The sequence below is a fragment of the Echinops telfairi genome, unplaced genomic scaffold (assembly GCF_000313985.2).
Source record: "Echinops telfairi isolate 266 unplaced genomic scaffold, ASM31398v2 ScPeMD7_6;HRSCAF=24_1, whole genome shotgun sequence".
Classification (NCBI taxonomy): Eukaryota; Metazoa; Chordata; class Mammalia; order Afrosoricida; family Tenrecidae; genus Echinops; species Echinops telfairi.
Genome location: NW_022103903.1, coordinates 7,128,284 through 7,140,220, shown reverse-complemented (window position 1 = coordinate 7,140,220; position 11,937 = coordinate 7,128,284). Strand labels below are relative to the sequence as shown.

The window sequence follows — 11,937 nt, the reverse complement described above, 5'->3', positions numbered from 1 at the left end:
GAAGAACAAATTAAAATATACCAAGGAAGAAAAACTTGTGTTTTCCAGTCTAGCCTGTTGGAGCACCATGCCCTGTCTCCAATGTCCACCCTCATCATTCCCTGGGGATCTTTCTACTCCCCTCCCCTGCTATTCCGCTGCCACCCCCACCCCACCCCAGTGCCTTGCCTCAGCATGGCGGGGTCAGATCAGGCGCAATTCCCACACTGTGTCCCTGGTGTTGTCCCCCGCTTTTCTATAATTTGGAAAATAGACAGTATAATTAGCATCATTTCTTCTCTGAATGTTGGTAGAATTCATCAGTAGAGTCATCTGGTCTCAGACATATTTTATTGGAAGTTTGTAAATTTCTTCCTTTGTTGTATCTCTGTTCATATTGTACGTGATAGTTTACGTAGACAGATTATTCGACATTTGTCCATTTCTTTCAGCTGTTCATATTTGGTGGAGTACAGTCCTTCAAAATACTGGATTATAATTTTTTTTAGTTCGTTCCATTGTTATGTCACTCATTTCATTTCTTATTTATTATTTTTGCATACTTTTCCTTTGTTGGAGTTTCTAGTGTGTTGTCACTTTGGTTAATCCCATCAAAGTACTAAATTCTTGTCCGTTCTTTCTATTGTTTTTCTGTTTTCTGATTATTTAGTCTCTGTTCTAATTTTTTTTCTTCTTTCTCCTGGAAACTGTAGACTTGTTATTTTTCCAGTTGTGGGCAAAGTTGGGTTAATATGTTGATTTCATTTTTTTCTTTCTTCATGGGTTTTATATATGTCATCCTATTATTTTCTTGTCTACATAGTTTCTTGTTAGAAATTAGGGATTAGTCTTATTGTTTTATCAAGTAACTTTCCTTTTTTGCCCTTACTTGTACTCAAGATTTCCCTTATTTTAATCAAAGATTTGTCTTTGATTTTGCAAAATCTGATGATGATATATCATGATGATTTTCCTTTGGAGTTTATTTTGCTTGGGGTTCTTTCAGCTTCTAGAATGCACATATTTCATATTCAAGTACTTTAAAAAAGTTTTCTTCCAAAAACTCTTGGACATTTTTCTCTCTGATTTTTTTTGTTTGTTTGTTTCTTCCTTGTGGAATTCATATCACATGTATGCTATCCCTCTTGAAGAAATCTGCATACTTTTATTGTTTCTTCACTGAGACAGTTTATTGTGCCAGCCTGGCTGATAAACGCAGGTGGGATTGACTGAGGGGCGGAGAGATGGATGGCTTGGTGAGCCTTGCCTTTCTTGTCTCTCGCTCTGTGATCATCGGACCAGTGTGCGGCTGCCTTGCTTGTTCTGTGCTTTAATTTAAAGGCTACAGAGCCTGTGGGACGCCTAGCCTGTGGACTGTGTTGCTGTAAGTTGAGGTCCCTTTAAGACTTCTCTGGAGCTGGGAACTGGCAATTGGTGACCTGCCTTGTGATTGGCTGCTGTGCTGACATAACCTAGCTCTCTACAAATACAGGAAGATCTGGCATCAGATAGAGACTGGAAGGACTGCTAGTCTCTCAACTTTCTCTCACGGACGTGAGTTGCACTAAGCCGTTTATAGTGCTTCTAATTTAACTGTTTATTTCTTGTGTATTTATCTGTATATGATTGTATATTTATGTGTATATGATTTAAGATTGTATATTTATCTGTATATGATTTAACATTTCATTTCTCGTTATATATCTAATTATCTTTATGATTTAACATTTCATTTTTTTGTTATATATTAATTACCTTTATAAATAAATATATTATATTATCAAGAATTTGGTTTTATCTCTCTAGAGAACCCTGTCTAACACATTCACCTTTTATTCTACTGTTTCTCAAGCCGATTAGTATTGAGAGATTTATTGTGAAGCTTATTTATTTGGCCTTTCAATGTTTTAATTCTCCTGACTTGCTCTTTAACTGCATTATGATTTTTAAAATCTTAGCATTTGTTTCTGGATTTCTAGTATGTGCTTTTGTGTGGTTTCTATTTTTTCATTTAATTTATCAGATTTTTTTTCAAGTGCTTTCCTGAATTCTTCTATTTTTTCCTGCCTTTGCCTTACTTTGGTTCATAATTTTATGTATCTTCCTCTCAATCCACTGAAAGTAAGTGCTATTTCTCTGAATTTCTTATCTACTAGTTCCAATGTCTTGGCTTTGTTCATTGGTCATTTATTTGCAAAAATCTACCTTACTCCATTATATAAACTTAGGTTTTCTGTTCTCTCCAGTTCATTGTGTGCTGTTGTATTTGTGTTTATTTGATAATCAAGGGGCACAAGAGTGGGTGATGCTGTCCCTTGCCTAATAGGTGAATGTGTCAGTGGTGATGAAAGTGCTTGCTTTGTAGGGACTGTCCTCTCCAATTGGATAAGGCATGAAAGGAAAAAAAAAAATCCAAGCCTGAATAAGCTACTGTTTTCTCTTTGTCAGCCACCAGTTTTCGTAAGCAATCATACAATCATATTTTATCAAGGCTAAATCTTGATTCTGATTTTCCCAGTTTGCACTTTATATCATTTGGTATTCTACAACTCCAAGGCTACACGAGGTCACTGCAGCTGGCCACTGGATATACTCAGACAAGGGTCTGGACACTCCTGTTGTGAGACCCCTACCCAATTCCATCAGCCACTGGTATGTGTGCACTGTGGTGTATCAAGGTCATGTACTGTGACTGTTTGATCTCCTTCTGATTGATCTCAATCAGTATTAAATACCCAGGAGTATGCAGGGAGTATATAACCTTCCATTGTGTGAGAGGGTGGGAGCTTGTCTCAACTCTTTTCACCAGGAGAGTGTGGGGAGTAGGGCATGCTATCTTTATTATTGTTATTCACCAGAGTGTGTCTTGCATTGTGGCAGAGCATAATTTGATCATACCCATGGCAAGTGAACTAATAATTTGCCTGTCTATTTTTTCTCTGCATTTGGGTTCTACTTGTTCTCTCAGTCTGTAGTCTGTTCACTTATTTATTGTTTCCTCAGCAACTGAGTGCTACAGATTTTTTATTTATATATGTTTTCTTATGTCTAATTTTGTAGATGGTCTGTTCATTCAGTGGGTCTGTCTAGTCCTATCTTACTGACAGTCTGGATTTTATTGTTGTTTTACTGAGGCATAAACTTATCCTATGCATACTAAAATATAAATAAATATTTTGCACTAAACTAGAAGTCATCAGATAATTAAGAAAATGTTTATTTTTATGAGCAATATCATTATAACTTTCACTGTAATTAAATGATTCATCATTACTTTTTAATAATCTAAATTTTATACAATTAAATCAAATCCTTTGTTATCTATAGATAATTTATTATTAAGCTTTCTTCTTGGTTCACACATTGGGATTTATTTAATTGAGATCAATTTTTACTCTATTCTCTTCTAATATTAATAACATTGAATTTTAGATCAGTTTTACTTTACTGATACTTTAAAACTTTACTGAAATACACAATCAGGACTTAACTTCTGTAAGCAACCAAATAGTATCTATGTTTTAGTAAGTCATTTGTAAAAAGTATGAGTTTTATTCTATTAGTTTGAAAATGTAAGATACATACTCTTTAGGAAAGATGAGAATATTGAAGATACTCATAGCAACAGCACTGAAGTCAAATGATTTTATAAATATTTTCTATTGTTTTCTACTATGCCAGGAATAAATGGCTTTTGAAAATAATAGCTGAAGTGAAGCTAAGGCATTTAATCATTCTGAAAACCTATTTATTGTGTACATATCACATAGCAATAGAGATGATTTCTATTAGAGCACAGACCAAAATACAATTAAAAACAAATAGTTTTATTCTCTTAGGAGAGTTTGAAATCCCTGCTACCCCTTTTGTTCTTGAGACTTTTTCTCATGGAGGGGGTGAATTTCACTTAACTACTGTGTGGGGAAAAATTACTAGGATCCCCTGCAGCCTGCAGTTCAAGCAATCTCACATCCTTGAAAAGACAGTGAAAATGAATTCTGTGATAAAGCATATTCTGAAAGATTGGAGGTGACAATTGTAGACTACACAAACTATTCCTGCCTTCTCAGGATGTTCAGAGTTGTAACTAGTCTGAATGCTTTCAATGAGTGTGAATGTGTATGTCCAGATTTTAACAGGCAGAGTAATTTCTAGATTAATAATAATGATCTAATTTCTGTGTAAATTGGATAATTTACATGATATTTTTATATTTTATATTTTTTTGATGCAGCTATCACTAAGAGATTATATATTCCCCAATAAAAGAAGGACTACTCAGTCAAAAACTTATTACTTGTTGTTTATCTAAAATGCAGCTGCAAATAGATTAAAGTTTAATAGGCTGCTCTCAGTACATGCTGAATATTTCAAAATAGTATATAATGCTACACTCACAGACAGGTAGCTTGAAAGTTAGCTATTGTTAAATCATTTTGAGAACTCAACTTAAAATATCCAAATTAAAAACAAAACCAAAACCAAAAGAGCAAAATCAACAGATAATGCATGTAATGTACTTAAATATTTCTTATCGATTATTTTGCCTTTTATACTCAGACTATTTATAAAAATGTCCTTATTCCTCAAAAGCCTTTTAAGTTTGGTGAAAGAAAATTTGTAATTGAAATTAAAGATAAGGTTTTCTGATTCATAAAACTTTTAATGTGTTTTTTTTCAGTGAATCAAGATTCAGGTATTTTTTACTTCTAAAATTTACCTTTGGTGTTTACTTTTTATATGATACCCACTTTATGTGTTTTTTTCCATATTAGAGTTATTACTTAAACTTTTCTCTATAGTAAAATCATAATTATGGCATTTATTTGAAACTGTATTATTAAGAAGCAAAGAGAAGAAATCATTTAAGTATCCATGGTAATATAGTCTTTAATAAAAATAGAGGCCATCCACTACACAACCTCAAAACCTAATACATAGACACACAGTTTGGTACTGGTACAATAATAGGTACACAGACCATTTAAACAGAATACAGAACCCAGAATCCATCCATCTACAGACAGCTGATCTTCAACAAAAGCCAAAATTCATTAAATGGGAAGAAAGAGAGAGTCTCTTCAACAAATGATTCTGGCAAATACAAATATCTGAAAAATAATTCAAAAGTACCCATGCCTCGCCCCATACACAAAAACAAATTCAAGATGGACCTAAATGCAAATCCCAGAGCTTTAAATATCATCAATGAGAAAACAAGGACAAATTGAAGTGCCCTGTTGCAAGGAATAGGCATCATATTAAATATAACAAAGGAAGAACAGACAGTAGAAGAGTCAATAGATGACCGGAATTTACTAAAAATATAAGACACTTATGAGCATCAAAAGACTTCATCAAAACATTTTTTTCAAAACCCACACACTGAGAAACATTCTATAAAAGCTTTAGTGATGACACAATGGACAAGGGCTAATCTCTAGAATATATAGAGCATATAGCATATACAGTGAACCCTCGCCACTTCGCGCTTCGACTTCCGCGGCTTCATTCTATCGCGGTTTTTGTGTAACAGCGCATGCTCTGTCATTACTGCCACTGATTGGCTCATACTGTAAACTAGATGCCATAAATAATATAATAAATAATAAATGATAATTGTAACGTCCAAAATGTTTTACTGTATTTTCCCTTTTTCGTTTAATAAATTGGGTAATACGAGTGTAATGGAGACTAAAGGGTGTTTTTTCATGTCCTCTATGCTCTAACTACGAAAATATTTGATTTACAAATAAGGAATCCTACTTCGCGGAATTTCATTTATCACGGTAGGGTCTAGAACCGATTAACCGCGATAAATGAGGGTTCACTGTATATGTAGAATATATATATATACTTCCATAAGAAAAAAGACAAATAATCCAATTTTAAGTAGTCAAAGTACATGAATAGATAGCTCAATGAAAATATCATCCAAATGGCTAACAAACATGAAAATGCACTGATGACCATTAGCCATCTGGGAGTAACAAATCACAACATTGATGAAATATCACCTGACACCAACATCGAGAGGCAAATACAGGGGAAAACAAAGAGAAAACAAAAAGGCTGGAGAGGGTGACAGACATTGAAACTCTCATACTTGGACCATGGGTCTGTACAATCCTAGTGGAAAGCTTGATGGTACTACCTCAAACAACTGGTTGCACACATAGGCATGTCCATGTTCACAACAGCAAGAAGTTGGAAAAATTCCAAATGCTGATCAGTGGAAAAATGGACGATGCCCATCAGTCAGAGAATGGATAAAGAAATGTTGGTGCATATACACACTGTAAGGCTATGTTAAAAACAATGAAAAACGTCATGAAATGGATGGACTAGGGAACACTGTACTGAGTATATTTATCACAAAAGGACAAATGTATGACACAACTGCTATAAGAATAAAAACCAAGACAATGACTTGCATACCCCAGGAACAGATTTGGAGATGCAGGGCAGGCAATGGATTGGAAGGTTGATAAATATTTCTAGTACTTGGGTAAAAGGGAGGGTGGATCTACATAAGAAGGAGAACAACAATCAGGGCAGGGGGTTGGAATAAAACACAGGAGTGGGTGGTTGATGAGTGCTTTAAACTGCTGAAGTTGATGGTATGAAATACAACCCCCCTCCCCCCATAATTCATTTAAAAAGTATTTAAAAAATATTCTCAATTGTCTGCGTACTAAGTGATACACAGTTGGGATGTAACTTACTATTTCCTATACTAAATCAATGTTGTAAATGACTTTGGCATGGACCTCGTTATCATTAAGTTTGACTAGTAAATCTTTCAGGAACGTGGAGTCAAATCAGATCTCTTTTCTTTCCTTCTGTCTGTCCACTACATGTCTGCAATTCTCTGACTTTGCATTCCCAGCTTACAGTGAAACTCCATTATGAAGAGGTAGATTTACAGAGTCAGAACATTTGAAGAAAGATAGAGTATATTTAGGAGGGTATATTTCTTACTAACTGAATGCAATTACCTCTACATTCATTCTATTTCTAATATATATTAGGTAGTAGTAAAATTAATTTACCACTATTCCCACTGTTGGTAATTTCTTTTCTGAAATATTGCCATTGGCTCTTCCTAACTTAAAATCTGTTCCATTAATGATACCCTGCACATTGCATTAGTACAGGAAAAACCACTGTAATACACCACACACACACACACACACACACATCACTTTATCAGTTTGTCTTTCGGTGGTGCCTGGCATGTTGCAGGAAACTATGCTGCTGGTATCTCAAATATCAACAGTGAAGTGAACTCGTTTCAACAGAGCTTCTAGAGTAAAAATAGATTGTAAAAAAAGAAATAGGCTGATAGGCTGATAGGCTGTTCACTTCTGAGGGATGAACCACTGGAAAGCTTATGACCAGCAGAGGAACATTGTCTAACATAATATTGGTAGATGGAGCCTCTCAGGTTGGAAGACATTCAAAATACAATCGGGAATGAACTACCTCCTCAAAGAAGAGTTGCCTCCATGTGGATGACACTAAATTTTCAGGATCTTATTTTGAAATATGACTCAAAATGAGAAAAAATATCCACAAATCATCATTAATAATCAGTATGAACTAGGCATCAAGGAAAAATAGAAGTCTTCTTCTTTTGTAGAACTAGCTGCGTGTTTCTGTTTTCTCATCTATAAAATGGAGAAGATATGTTTGTAGGTGAGTGGAGCATCATACGTTCCAGTACCAGAGAAAATGTCTTGGAAAGCTGTTAACATTCGATTTTTAATATGGTTTTAATTATTTCTACATTTACTGGCTAGCTTTAGTTTTAAATAATTTAATTGAATTCCTTTCTCTCATTTCTTTTAAATAAATATTGCTAATGTAATATTTTAACAGATTCAATAAAGCATTAACTCTTTTTGCTTTCATAACCTAATGTGTATTAGGTTTCATTTATGCCTAATAATTTTCCATCTATTTTATTTTTATTAATTTTATCATTCAGTTTTCCTAAATTGAGTTTGGTGTCCTGCTATTTTCCAGGCTTTAATTCCAATGAAAATATTTTAAATGATTTATTTTCCTCTAAACACAAATTCATATACATATAAAGCGTTTTGACATATTGTAATTTAATTATTCTGAAGTATCAATAATTTTCTGTTTTCACTGTCATCCTTTCATTTACTTATGACTAATTTTGAATTAGACGCTGACTTAATTTACAATAGATTTTCAAAAGACTTAGTTTAAAAACTTTAAATTAATGGATAATACTGATGGACATTATGCTTACTGAAGTAGAGGGAAAGCGAAAAGGACGGCTGTCAGCAGGATGGATGAACAGTGACGGCAAGAGTGGGCTCAAACATAAGACCTAGTATGGGGATGGTGCTAGTCTGGGCACTGCGTCATTCTGCTGTACACAGGTTCGCTCTCAATAGGGACTAACTTAATGGCCCCAACTGAACCAATTAAACAAACAAAGAATGCATAAATTTCTAGAACACACATTGAAGGTGAATTAAACCTACATTTTTTAATAATAAAATAAAACAGACCTGGTGCCAACCAACAAATTATCACTCCTAGAGACTGTGTATAGGGTTTCTGTGGTGGTTAATCTTTAATCAAGGGGATATCTTGAACTTTCTCCCTCAGAGCAGCAAGTGGCTTTGAACCGCTAACCCTATGGTCAGAAATCCAATGCTTCCCCTACAGGAAAGTTATGGCACATTTTCTATTTCATCACTAAATAAATGTTTATGATAATATAAATGCATCTCCAGACTTCATCGTTCTAAGGTTAAATGTATTCACTTTTTTAGCAGCAAGCATGCCCAATGGCTCCATCATCCATACAAAGGCATGTTATCTGCTTCATAGTATAATACATGCATTTTGGGCAATTTAAGATACCCTCTAAGTGCTTATAAATATGCATGTTACAGTGCCAAGTCATCTTGCACACAGTACATTTTCATTTGCCAGTTACATTCTTCTTTTTCATGGCTACTGTCATATACAGCAAATTCCCTCGACATTGTTTCTGCTTTATTTTACATACTGAAACTCATTTCTTCTTGGATTCTCCATATACTGAGACTCTGTTTCTAATCCATTCAGTAGTACAAAGCATGTCCTTTTTTGCCTCTTACCAGCATACATTGTCAGGTATGAACAAAATCAGTGAATGTTCCCGAATTCCAAAAAGCCTTTTCACAAAATGTTTCTTTCAGTGTCATTCTCCACTAGGTTCATACGCAAACCGTGGTTCATAACGTTGGAAATCATTGTTTGCTTGTATTCTCTGGGGGCATTTTCAATGCTCTAACTCTGACTCCAAAAACCTCTCCTGTCTCTCTACTTATTAAGATTTATGACTGTTAGCAATAAGAATTCAATCTACCAAATATCTTAGTCATATCAGTAGCAAACAAAGTTCCTGCTCAATCCAGAATTCTTAATATTGTTTAAGTAGGTGTGCAACATTTCTAATATTAATGATATATGATGATATTATTCTTAACTAATAATACTATTTTACTTAGAATTTACCATCTTATATCACACATATTATTTTATGATAAAACCTAAATTATTTTTTTCTAAACAATTAATCTAAATTTAAAATGGATATATATGTGTAAAGGTCTATGCATATGTACATATGTATAGTATATATATTTATAAGAGAAAGACCCGGAAGAGAAATAAAATGAGAAAGGAGAGAGTATGTAGTTTTAATGAGTCTGATCCACTTGAGAAAGTTTATAAGTATCAAAAGTATGCAGCAGTTTCTTACCTAAACTGTTATAAAAATAGAAACTTATTTGCAACTTTTCTATCATTTCCAGTGTTGATGGCATATTTTGAATTTCATATGTATGAATTAATTGTGTTCTCACTTTTGTGCTGTTTTAGTTGACTTTTCCTAGAATAGAATATATCTGTAGGGGAAATTCGGCAGAAAGCCTGCAATTCAATCTAACAAATGAGCTCACAATGTTAATGAAATATTGTATGCAGTAGTTGGTAATTTCAGCATACATTTGTAGTTCATACAAGGTAACCCATCCAAAAAATAGTTTTGAGACATTCCAAATGTCTTATATCCAAATAGCAATCCAAATAAATCTGTCATATAAACCATGTTGTTGAGATAACGGTGAAGCTCTATACTGTTTTAAAATTAGGAACCTGCTTACAAAAATGTACTAATTCAGAGTCCTTAAAAGTAATAACAGTCTCTTAATAGACTTTAAAAATTACACATATTTTTTTATTTATTAGTTTTCTTGTTTTTATTTACTATGGACTATTCTACTTGCTACTTTCATAGTCTTTCTGAGAATCAGACTTATGACTAATTTTGATTCTCTGTTTCTTTCAATGTAAATGTGTTTATTTAAAGCTAGTAACATTTCCTTTGATAAAAAAGGAGAAAATTTGAAATTGTGGCTCTTGCCCCTCCCCCCCAGAACTTCTATTATGTAAGTTTTTCTTCCTCTGATGAACATATTATACATATTACTATGTATACAAGATCATAATGAAAAATTAAGGGGCTATGATAACCATCAAATTCCTCTGCACTAGTTAGAAGTAGGCAGATTGTGGATGGGTATCCATGCGTTTTCCCAGAATTTTATATCTTCTCCTCCCTGCTCAACAATTGCCTAATATATTTGTGACTCCACTCTCTAGACTTGGTCTGTTAGGGAAGTTAAGCACAGTTTATTTAAATTCCGTATGCTATTCTCCCACTTCGATTTCTTTAATTGCTTCCAGAGCGTACCAAGGATCCAAGAATCATACGGTTTGAAGTCTTCTCATTGTCTTTTGCAAAGAGGGAATCTGCTTCTACTCTATCAGCATTACCTGTATCTAAGAGATTAACTTTTTGAGGACACAGAAACAATATTCAATTTCAAATATAGAAATTCTGATTTTAAAATATTTGCTTTCATAATTGATGACATTATTTTCAATGTCTCACTATTAACCACAATTTCAGAAAATACAATTTAGTCATTTTTAAAGATTATGTCTCTGAAAAGTTTTAGCATTCATTGACAAATGGACTTTTTCATATCTATCTGAGGGAACACTATTGTTAAAAGATATTGTATATTGTGCTTGCTTCGGCAGCACATATACTAAAATTGGAACGATACAGAGAAGATTAGCATGGCCCCTGTGCAAGGATGACACGCAAATTTGTGAAGCGTTCCATATTTTTGCAATAAAAAGGAACCTTGATCCATTTAAAAAAAAAAGATATTGTTTTTAATTCTGCATTTAAGTCCCAAATACATGAAATTATGATTTCAAAGAAATAATTTTACTTGTCTTAGGTTTTTTTTCTTGTAACAATTTTCGTTTGCTTCCTTTGACTCTTTCTGTTTACTAGCTAATTTTAAAATATGAGACATTGCTTTCTGCCGTGATCAAATAAACTCAGAATGTGCTCACGGAATCCCATAAACATCACCATAGAACTCCAGGAAAGAGAAGCAATGTGTATTAAGTCTATCATTGCATCTACTTCCTTATTCTTGGGAGACCTTTTCATTATGCTGCCCTGATTTCATTTGGACCCAGTGCTTACCTTCATGGCTGGTATGATCCACATATTTCAATATAATTAATAACAATGAAAAGCGGTACTGTTTTTTGGAAAAGGAAAAAATAAAACTAGCTAGCAATACATATCATTGGCACACATACATAGCTAATGAAATTTTAAAGGGGTTCTTTTTCTAAAATCCAAGCCCCCCCTACACCTGTTTAGTGAGGCATTTGAGATGTGATTTTACCCTATGGTGCAGTGATTATTATTTCCTTACTGTGGTAAATGTCTATGTTTCTTATCCAAAGGAAGGTCACTTTGGTAGGCATACTTTTAGTGATTTGATTTTATTAAAGTATTTCTGTTTAAATGCTAGGTTAGAAAAGCTACATACTTCCAGA

General features: G+C 33.7%; 1 non-coding gene across 1 annotated transcript; it reads left to right on the top strand.

Annotated features, from left to right (window-relative positions):
* Positions 1-11,099: 11,099 nt before the first annotated feature.
* Positions 11,100-11,206, top strand: LOC115868109. Its single transcript, XR_004045418.1, has one exon. It is a non-coding gene; the product is annotated as a U6 spliceosomal RNA (small nuclear RNA).
* The last annotated feature ends 731 nt before the right edge of the window (positions 11,207-11,937 follow it).